This window comes from Oryctolagus cuniculus, chromosome 7 (assembly GCF_051225735.1).
Source record: "Oryctolagus cuniculus isolate XC-2025 breed Fujian yellow rabbit chromosome 7, ASM5122573v1, whole genome shotgun sequence".
Classification (NCBI taxonomy): domain Eukaryota; kingdom Metazoa; phylum Chordata; class Mammalia; order Lagomorpha; family Leporidae; genus Oryctolagus; species Oryctolagus cuniculus.
This window is the reverse complement of record NC_142873.1, coordinates 36,178,956-36,190,605: the sequence shown is the minus strand read 5'-3', so window position 1 is coordinate 36,190,605 and position 11,650 is coordinate 36,178,956.

Genomic DNA, 11,650 nt, shown 5'->3' with positions numbered 1-11,650 from the left:
TTCCCTATGCAAATGATAAATGCATTCAACAATCTCATGACAGTCTGAGCTCTTAAAGGGGCAAGGGACGTTGATGGCCCCCAAAGTGTGCTCTGTGCACTGTAAAATGACTTTCAAGCTGAAAAAAAAGTTTTGTAATGAAATGCCACTGGATCCATTCACAATCTTCCTTTCATTAATTAAGAATCGATCAGTTTGGGGGGTAGTGCTGTGATTAGTGGACTGGGCCTCTGCATGCTGTGCTGGCATCCCATGTGGGTGCTGGTTCTCATCCTGACTGCTCTTCTTCTGGTCCATTTCTCTTCTGTTGGCCTGGAAAGGCAGTGGAGGATGGCACAAGTGCTTGGGCCATTGCACCCACATAGGAGACCCGGCAAGGCTCCTGGCTTTGGATCCCTCCAGGCCCAGCCATTGCAGCCATTTGGGGAGTGAACCAATGGATGGGAGACCTTTTACTCTGTATCTCCCTCTCTCTGTCTATAACTCTGCCACTCAAATGAAAACAAAACAAAACAAAAGATCGATTAGTTCACCAGCTTCAAAAAATATTTCAGGAAACTTTTTGAATTTAAAGATAGGAATTGTACAAACCTGCGTTCCGGAAGGCTGGTAAAGGAGGAACTAAGTATAGTTATTTTTTTTAAAGATTTATTTTTTTATTTGAAAGACAGAGTCACAGAGAGAAGTAGAGACAGAGAGAGGTCCTCCATCAGCTGGTTCTCTCCCCAGACGGGTGCAATGGCTGGAGCTGAGCTGATCCGAAGCCAAGAGTCAAGAGTTTCTTCCGGGTCTCCCACGTGGGCACAGGGGCTCAGGGACTTGGGCTATCCTCCACTGCTCTCCCAGGACATAGCAGAAAGCTGGATCAGAAGACGAGCAGCAGGGACTAGAACAAGCGCCCACATGGGATGCCAGCTCTGCAGGCGGCGACTTTACCCCCTGCGCCATAGAACTGGCCCCAAGTATGGTTATTAAGAAATAGAAAGGTTCAGCAAACCTGGTAATGAAAGAGTTTCCAGGCAGAAAAGTATGTTTAGATGAAATATTTAAGAAAATTAGATCTTGATATATTCTGTTCCACTATTAAGATCCAAATAATCTGATATGAGCATAATTCTCAAATTCGGATGCAGTCAACTATTCCCTGTCAGAGGCAAGTGGATGACACATGCACTTATTTCTCCATTCTAGAAGGTTTACTTTATTGACTTTTTCTTTGTTGACTTTCCTCTTAACTTTCCTACTGCAGATTTCCAGGGCAACAAGAAGCGGAGGACTGATGTGGCATCTAACAGCCAGGATCTCTGCTCTTTGATTCCAGAAGGCAGGGAGAGTGGGAGAGGTTGGCTATGTGTGGTCACAAGTAGGGGAAGAGAGGTACCTCATACTCAATTTAGGGTCTTACAGGTAAGGAATGAGCTTCCACCACATCCTGGACATCACTAGATATAATACAAATGGAAACATTAGGCTCAGAGAAATCTCTTATCACTTATGATGACAGATTAGAACAGAGAGCCTCACACTGTGATCCCCAGAGTAGAACACATATTGAATCAAAACTCTTGGGGTGGGGCCTGCATGATGTGTTTTTAACTGGCTTTCCAGGTAACTCTGTCTCTGTGAAAGACTGTGTGAGTATTCTAACTCTTCTAGCTTTTCCCCTTGGCCCACTCTCTCTCATTCCTCCTCATCACAGACATTAATCCTACACAACCTGGGGAAATAGAAACCTGAATTATATTTAAATCCTAGTTCCTCCTCTAACTGACTTTAAACCCTTCAGAGAAATTATATGAACTTTCAACTTATTAGTGCAATATAATAACAGTATCTGTCCCACTAAACATGTAGCCTCAGATTAGATAAGTATAAAATAAGAAAAATGAAGGCTTTTTACACTGAAATGGGTAACATAATATAGGGTAAGAATGATACTAGTCATGATACAACTATGTTCTTACATCAAGACCCATTTGAGTTCTTCATAGGAAATCAGCCTACACATCTTATGGAGAATTTATTATTTAAAAGACTGTTCTCAAAACCAGAGAGTCTTGAAATAAACTAAAGATATGGTTCTTGCCTTAGTAGAATTTCAAAATTAACTAGTGAGATGCACTCTGAATACATACATTACATTCTCCAAAGATCCACACATAAATATGGAGCAGATGGGATGTATGAGTAGAGTCAGGTATGACGCACTCAGTCCTGTGATTCAGCCTTCTTTGGTTCATAAATCTCTTTGAGGGAATCTGATGAAATCTGGGGACCCTTTCCCTATAGAAATGTACATCTGCATTGGCTCAAAATGTTGAAAATTTCTAGGTATTGATGGACTTTCTTGAAACTCATTCATAAATTTCCAAATTAAAGACTCCTAATTTTGAAGCAGGTAAGAAACAGTGATCAGCAAAAAGAAGGGAACTTGGTATTCCCCAAGGCTTATTGACAATCCTGTGTCTGATAATCTCTAGACTTCCCTTGTGACTCACATTAACAAGAGAATATGTGAAAATAATGCTGGAGCTGGTGCTGTGGTATAGTGGTGAAGCTGCCCCCAGCGGCGCCGGCATCCCATGTGGGCTCCGATTCAAGTTCTGGCTGCTCCACTTCCGATCCAGCTCTCTGCTGTGGTCTGGGAAAGTAGTAGAGTCCTTGAGCCCCTGAGCCCCTGAACCCACATGGGAGGCCTGGAGGAGGCTCCTGGCTCCTGGCTTTGCATCTGCGCAGCTCCAGGCGTTGCAGCCATTTGGGGAGTGAACCAAGAGGAAGACCTCTCTCTCTCTTTGCCTCTCTCTCTCTCTGTCTGCCTTTCTGTAATTCTGCCTTTCATATAAAAAAATTAAACTAATCTTTAAAAAAATAATGCTGTTCCAACTCAGGACTTAAGAAGGTGTGGAAATTTTGCTTTTGTGGCTTTTAAAGTTCTAAGTTATCATGTAAAAAGTTTATCTTCCTGGAGAGAAAACTCTGGAGAGTCCATATGAAGAAAGGGAGAGAGACGCAACATCACCAGCATCCCAGATAATCCAATCTCTCTATCCATTCCTGCTAAGGTGTATGAATAAGCCATCTTGGATGGTCCCAACAGTCCAATCACCAGACAATTGCAGTCTCTGTAGATTGTATGTGGAGCGGAAATACCCAACTGGAAACCTGATCAATCATAAGAACTCAACAAACTGTAAGAGATGATAAAACCAGTCTTGTGTTATTTCATCAAGTTTTGGGCAATTTGCTGTGCAGCAATAGATATAAACAAATGACCAAGGAAAAGTAAGGGATTGGAGATCAATGAGTTGTGTTCCGGAAATGAGGAGATGGTGTGATGGTTGACTGGCACAGAAGAGTTAGAACAGAAATCTAGGTGAGAAATGAGGACAGTAAGCATGAGGAATGCCAAGCCCATTCCAGGTTCTGGGAGTTACAGCAACTTGCTGTGTTCTCAGGCACCTCTTGCATCTGGAAGCAGGATAAATGTCACCTTTTAACAGTCTTATCTTTGGGGTGAGGTGGAGTAGAGGTCCTAAGTGAAGGGCATGGGCTATCCCAGTCTGCACTCTCCCACATCTAACTAATTCATATGTGAAATGTGAAACAACAGCTCAGGCTTGCTGTAGCTTAGGGAGAGGTTTGCTGTGAGCTCTGAGAAGGCAAGAATCCTTTGATGCCTCTTCATATTCCATGATGGTGCTTATTTGTTTATTTGCAACATTATCAGGAAAAGGTCTTGATTCCAGCTTATAGAAAAATAGAGATTTCATAAATGGAAAATTATTTGCAAGATCTTATTGATTTCCCCCTATTTAGGATCTTTGAAAGACAAGACAGAAAAGGCAAAGACTAGAGATCTTACTCTCAGCGTTGAATGGACTTACTGTCATGTAAATAACTTATCTCTGTAAGTCAATGGAGCATCCCTAACAGGTGTTCAGACTGGCTAATTTGATTACATCAGGACCAGTGATGCATGCACGGTTTAAGAGGGAAAACAGACATTGCTTGGGATGGTATAAAACTAGAGACAAACCCAAAAACTTTTGGATGCCACTTGTAATATCCTACCCTGACTGTGGCTCCTGAAAAGCCACAGTGGGGTTAATAGCAAAGTTTCCACTCTCAGAAACACAAAGGTTTTTTTTTTTTTTTTTTTTTTTTTTGTTTGTTTGTTTGTTTCTATTATTGATTAGCCTTGGGAAAGTCATTCCTCTTTGCCAGACTTTGGTCCTCTGATCTGTAAAATTAAGCAGGTGGACCAGACCAGCACTTCTTAAACTTCAGTGTGCCAACAGATAACTTGGGGATCTTGCTAAAATGTAGGTTCTAATTTAGCATGTCTGGGCCATGGTCTGGATTCTGCATTACTAAAAAGCTTCCACAAATACTAGTGCTGCTTCTGTGGCGATTATACTTTGGGTAGCAAGCGACCAGCTGATCCCCCAAGGCCATCGTTCAGGTTTGTGGTTCTGATTCCACTGGTTCTTTGAACCTTGAAATCATGAGCATCTCTCTCTCCATTACTTCTTCTACAACCCAGCATTTCATTAAGTTAAAGATGTCCATAGGGTTTCCCATGGTTGTCAAGTGTTTGTCAGCCTTAAGAAACCGGAGTATATACTCTAACCTCACGCAGTGGTGGAGGTCCTAGCCCAACCTACACAGGCCCTGGGATTTGTGTTTGCTAAGAGAGGCAACATTTGTGTCTTCTCCCAGCTAAACTATACCATGCAAAAATAATTCAAATGCAGAAATAAAAATGAAAAAAACATTGTCCTTTAAGGAATCTGCTCAGTAGAGAAACATTCAAAACTGCAAGTTATCCTCTGAACAATTTGCATGGAATGACTTTTGACACTCATTTGCTAACACCAGCTTAATGTAAACATATGGGAGGATATTGAAGTAGAAAGCTACTGCCCTTTTAGATGACAGCAATTATGATTACATTTCCAGGAACTCCTTTCTTGGTTCCCATAGCAACTCATATCAAATTAGCTCTACTGACACTGAACAGGTTTGGTTTTGGGAGGGAGTAGTGAGACCACCTTCAAGTAGCAACAAGTAATTGGCTACACAATCTGTCATTTTATTCCTACTTTCTCTCTACTCACTTTGTATGCAATTCTTTAGAATTTCTGGAAGTCATAACTTTTTTTAGTTCAGCTTTATAGAAATATACTTGTATTCCATAGTCCTGTCAACGTGAATGTGAGGGTCCAACTTGCTTAGTGCCTGTGTTCTGAGTAGGCATTATAAAAGAAAGGAATTTCCCATCAACCTAAATGGAAAATGAGAGGTGAGTGTTCCATGTTGGTCCAAACACACCTGCCTCGCAGTGGGGTGGAGCAGAGAGGAGCAGTGTGTGTGTATGTGGGAGGGGGGTGTAGGGTGTAGCACTTTGAAAAACTAAATTGTGTTAGAGATAGAATATAAATATTTCTGATGTATTCTGAGATTTATTGAACTTGTATATTTTTTGCTTAATGTCTTTGGGAGCTGAAGGGCTTTTTGTTACTTATAACAGTATTACCTTCCTGGTGTAAATCCTCCTGTAAAGAGATATACTGCATTAGAGACAGCTCCAAACTAAGATCATAACTTTGGTTTCATGACTGAGGAGCTGTGACACTTTTATGGAATCAGTATTTCTTTTTAGTCCTCCTGAAAAATGGAAAGATAAGAATAAGTCTTGTGAGAGAACCTTCTTACTATAGACCATAGACTAGCAAATGATGGCAATGGAGGTGGTAAAGTTGAAGTACTTTCTCATGACTGAAAAAATGTAGAAAAATATTCTATACCATCCCCTCTGTGTCTTTCTATTTATCCTCATCCTTTTTCTCTAATCAGCATTTCTCCTTATACTCTCATTTAGATAGCAAAAATCCACAAGTCTATCAACAGTTGTAGCTTATTTTGGGAGGGAATGTTGTGGAAGTGGGGAGGGTTACTAAGAGTGTGTGAACCCCAGGCTAAAATGCTCTGTTGGCATTAGATACTGGGAAAGTCAATTATTAGGGGCTGGAGTTGTGGCACAGCAGATTAAGCTGCTTCTTGCAATGTTGGCATCCCATATGAGAGCTGGTTCAAGTCCCAGCTGCTCTACTTCCAACTGAGCTCCTTGTTAATGCACCTGGGAAAGCAGCAGAAGATGTGTCCCTGCCACCCACATGGGAGACCCTGAGAGAGTTCCAGGCTCCTGGCTTTGCCCTGCCTAGCCCCAGTCATTGTGACCATTTAGGGAGATAACCAACAGGTAGAAGATCTCTCTTAACCAACATGTGGAAGATCTCTGTCTCCCACTCTCTGTAACTCTGCCTTTCATATAAATATATACTAGTACTAATTTAAAAGAAAGTCACTTACTCAAATGTGAGTTGGGGATCCTGAATGGCGCTAGGATGGGGTTTAGACTGCATTGTTTGGTCTTTGTTGATGACTCCTCAGTACATCTGGGCTCCTGTCTGTTACATCCCTGGCTCAGCATAGTCAGAAGAAGAGCTAGTTATTCATTTTTTTCTTCAAAAAACTCTTAAATGACTTCGTGTATCCTCTGGAAATATTCGACTATTACTGGGCATTTGGAGCCCATGATTTAAAACTGACATGTGAAATAGACATTCTCTTAATAAGGAACTTAGGGCACATTGAAAATCAAAACGACCTGTTTCACAACAAAGTAAGCCAGTATAATGACATGATGCATTATAATTTCCAATATGCAGAATTCTTTCCATGTTTTTGTGTAACACTAAGGCCTAGTCCACTGAACAAACCCTACCTTCCCCTGTAGTACTACTCATGAGTGTGGGAGAAAACTTGGGGGCTGGGGAGAAAGATTTAATTTCCTCATTTGATCCCCACTTCAGCCCTTCAAGGCTGTGTTCTTTTGCTTCAGCCTCAAGGGAATTCAAAGTACTCAAAAAACTAGGTCACAAATTGCTTGCATCTCTTAGAAAAAGAAGCAAAATGACATTGTTGTTCTGCTTCTCCTCTTATCCAGAGGTAATGGTGAATATGTGCTACCTCAGAAGAGTAATTATGAATGTGTGAAAATCTGTGATTCAATGCCAGTGTACATTAGTCAAATACCCTTTAGTGGAGCTGAAGCTATGGCCTACCTAAAGCCAAAAAGCCTCTAAAGCTGGAAACTGCAGGGATAATGAAATTTAATCACAGTCATCCTGTGACTCAGAGACAAACAAGCTTGCTGCCCTGTGCAGGAGTGATCAAGGTGTTTAAGGCTTCCTCAGGCAAAGAAGAGAACCTCTTCAGTGGGTGTAGGGTGAAAGGACTTTTCCAGCTCTTCTCCCTCCCTTGAAATTCTCACCAGGATCAGCTCTCTTCCAGTGATAATGAATTTTTAAAGAGTTCCTCCCGATATTGCAAATTAAGCACTTGGTAACCATTGGTATTTATGTATATATCTCAGTTCCCTCAACCAAATGCGATCCTGGTTTAAGAAAGCTTTCCCATTTGGGGGAGCTTCATTGATCTAGGGTGAAGAAGGAAGAGGATGGGAAAGCATCTTCCCTCACTTGCCCCAACCCCTTCTACCCCTGAACAACATCTACATCTGCTCTACTGGCTGCTGGACATACAGTCCAGAGAGCTCAGTCACAGGGTCCAGCCACAGCTCCACATTTCCACTCAACTTTGTGATTAGCACTGGACAACTAGGCTCTTGGATGCCTGAACGGACCCTAAGAGAAAGCCAAGCAAGTTGGAACAGCCATACCTAGTGATGTGTGTGTGTGTGTGAGTGTGTGTGCAGGGACACAATGAGCTACTCTGCATGATGAGTCAGGCTCGGTTTATAAAAGGGGAGCAGGGTATAGCTGACTTGGCAGAACACAGCCACAGCACTGGAATTCAGAGAGTTGGGTAAATAAAAGGTTCATCATGGCCGGCGCCGCGGCTCAATAGGCTAACCCTCCGCCTGCGGCGCCAGCACACCGGGTTCTAGTCCCGGTCAGGGCACCAGATTCTGTCCCAGTTGCCCCTCTTCCTGTCCAACTCCCTGCTGTGGTCCGGGAGTGCAGTGGAGGATGGCCCAAGTGCTTGGGCCCTGTACCCACATGGGAGACCAGGAGAAGCACCTGGCTCCTGCCTTCAGTTCAGTGCGGTGTGCCAGCTGCAGCACGCCAGCCACGGCGGCCATTGGAGGGTGAACCAACGGCAAAGGAAGACCTTTCTCTCTGTCTCTGTCTCTCTCTCTCACTGTCCACTCTGCCTGTCAAAAAAAAAAAAAAAAGTTCATCATGACAAAGTAGCCGATTGGTACAGCTACCTTTGATTTCAGGGATAATCAAAGACTGAAGAGAAGAGAGAGGGAAGAAATTCTGAGCTTTGCGGAAACTTTATGATTTTTTTTTGACAGGCAGAGTTAGTGAGAGAGAGACAGAGAGAAAGGTCTTCCTTTTTCCATTGGTTCACCCCCCAAGTGGCCGCTACAGTCGGCGCACTGCACTGATCCGAAGCCAGGAGCCAGGTGCTTCCTCCTGGTCTCCCATGAGGGTGCAGAGCCCAAGGACCTGGGCCATCCTCCACTGCCTTCCCGGGCCACAGCAGAGAGCTGGCCTGGAAGGGGGCAACCGGGACAGAATCCGGCGCCCCAACCGGGACTAGAACCCAGGGTGCCAGCGCCGCAGGTTGAGCCACGGCACCGGCCGAAACTTTATGATCTTTAAATAACCTCAATCCAATATCCCAGGGATGAGAGAAGGACTGAAATTTATCATTTCCTCTGCTTTCTTGGGATACATATGAGGACAGCAATATCCCTAATCTGATGGTAACCATGTGTGTGAGAGGTCTTTTTCCAAGGTAGAGCAACCCCTTAAGAGATAAATTTGTAGAGACATCTGCCTTTATTCTACTATCCCTTGGTATCACCAGGACAGTGCAGTTTGGGGGTGGAGGGAGCAAGGAGCAAGATGTGATGAGAAGGAAATGCAAAGTTTAGCTTCAAAAACAGCTAACAAATTGGGACCCAACAGTTCCCCATTTCACAAAGTCAGTCTGGTTTGGAATAGTCTAACTCAAAAAGACTTGAAGTTCTAATGGGATTTTTTTTTAAAATATTTTATTTATTTATTTGAGAGCTAGAGTTACAGAGAGTGAGAGATAGAGACAGAGAGAAAAGTCTTCCTTTTCTGGTTCACTCCCCAAATGGCCGAAATGGCTGCAGCTGCGCCAATCCGAAACCAGGAGCCAGGCATTTCTTCCAGTTCTCTCACATGGGTGCAGGGCCCAAGGACTTGGGCCATATTCTACTGCTATCCTAGGCCACAGCAGAGAGCTGGATTGGAAGTGGAGCAGCTAGGACTAGAAGCGGCACCCATATGGGATTCTGGTGCTGCAGGTGGAGGATTGGCCTACTGCGCCATGGGCTGGCCCCTCTAATGGGAATTTTACAGGGCAGTGAGCTAGGAGTTTCCTTGGCTTGTTCAAATGTAGCCTAACTCTGTATCCTTGGGTAAGTCCCATACATGTTTGCAATCATCTATAAAATGTGAAGGCCAGAGGATTGAATCAGAGATAAAATCATTATCACTTCTATTATATATATATATATTTTAAAGATTTATTTAGTTATTTATTTAAAAGTCATAATTACACACAGAGAGAAGGAGAGGCAGAGAGAGAGAGAGAGAGAGAGAGAGAGAGAGACGTCTTCCATCTGCTGGCTCACTCCCCAAATGGCCACAATGCCACTGCTTTCTCAGGCCATAGCAGAGAGCTGGATCAGAGGTGGAGCAGCCAGGACTCCAATCAGTGCCCATACAGGATGACGGCACTGCAGGCGGCAACTTTACCCACCATGCCACAGCACCGGCCCCATCACTTCTATATTAGTTAACTTCCCTTTAATGTAACAAAATATCAGAGGAAAAGAAAGAGTTTGTTTTGACTCACAGTCCAAGACCGGCTGGGTCCCACTGGTTCGGCCCCATCTTGTGAGGCTGGCAGGCAGCCGTGGGAGAGCATGTGCAGGGGAGCAATCACGAGGTGAATGAAGGTGTAGAGACAATGCTTCAGTCAACTCTCAGGCTTTTACAACCAGTCGTTAAGGGACAACTGCCTTCCAAATGCACACCCCTGTAAGGACCATCCACCAGACCCACCTCCTTACCACCATAATTGGATTAAGTTTCCACCCTGTAAATACCATAATTTGTGAGTTTGGGTTTGGAGATTAAACATCAACATGAGTTTTGAAACCATTTTCTTTTCAAACCACAGCATCTTCTAGTATGTTATGAGTCTAAATGCTTATTTCCATGTAACCCTAGTAAGGCCCTCATCACACCAAATTTTAGCTTATCAAAATGGGTTAGCACATACTTCATATTTCATTCTCCTTTCTTTTACTCTTGAAGAACGGTGACGTTAAAAACACTGAAGGTTGAAACAGGCCCTGCAAGAAAGTGGAAGCATCCGGGGCTGGTATTTGGCACAGCAGTGGAGACCCCACTTGGGATGCCCGTATCCCATATCAAAGAGCTGGGATTCAGATCCCAGCTCTGGTCTCAGCTTGTTTACAGCTGATGTGCATCTGTGAGCCAGCAGGTGATGATTAAGTAGCTGTGTTCCCGCCACCCCTGTGGGAGATATGGGCTGAGCTCCCAGCTTCTGGTTTCATCAAGATTCAGATCCAGCTTTTTGAGTGTTTGGGGGAGTGAACTCACTAATGGGAGATCTCTGTCTCTTTGTGTTTATAAATAAATAAATAAATAAATAAATAAATAAATAATCTTGACAAAGAAAGTGGTAGCAGCAGTATAGTAGATGTCTTCCTCTTTGAGTGAAGAAAACAAATAGCTCCAGATCAACAAGGCTAGAGGGTCAACATTGCATTTGCAGATAGTGGGTAGGGAGATGTTAAAAGAAAGTACAAGTATCTTTCTTCCCATGGACAAGTTATGAGCTTTTTTTCTGTTAGCTACTGAGCTTGTCCCCAAAAGAGTGTTTCTACCTCCCTGATTCATTGTCTCTGTTCTTTGCTTTGTTCCATCTAATATCTGCTCTCAGACACTTCTCTGCACAAATCCTTCCTTCCAACTAAAATATAGACATTAAAAATTCACTCCAGGGACCAGCCTTGTGGTGCAACAGGTTAAGCTACAACCTGTGATGCCAGCATCCCATTTGAGTGTTGGCTCCAATCCCATCTACTCTGCTTCTGATCCAGCTCTCTGCTAGTGAGCCTGGGAAAGCAGCAGAAGATGGCCCAGATACTTGGGTCCCTGTCACCCACTTGGGAGACCCTAATGGAGTTCGAGGCTTCTGGCTTTGGCTTCGACCAGGCCTGGCTATTGCAGCAATTTGGGGAGTGGACCAGCAGATGGTAGATCTCTCTCCCTCTCACTCCCTTCTCTGTTGCTCTGCCTTTCAAATAAATTTTAAAGAAAAAGTTCACTATTTGGAATTAAACCTGTTTCTATCCTGGGGAATTCATTGCAGGAGCAGACCTATATTTGTGTATGGGCTCCTCTTCAGAAATTCTCTCCATTTTGGCCAAATCCTCCCTGCTCCAGTCTTGTCCAGAGCAGGGTAGACAAATCATGCGTCCAATGTAGGATGTCTTTTCATCAAGGATTCCAGAGGAAAGACCCTATATAGACTTTTTGGACCAATTTTT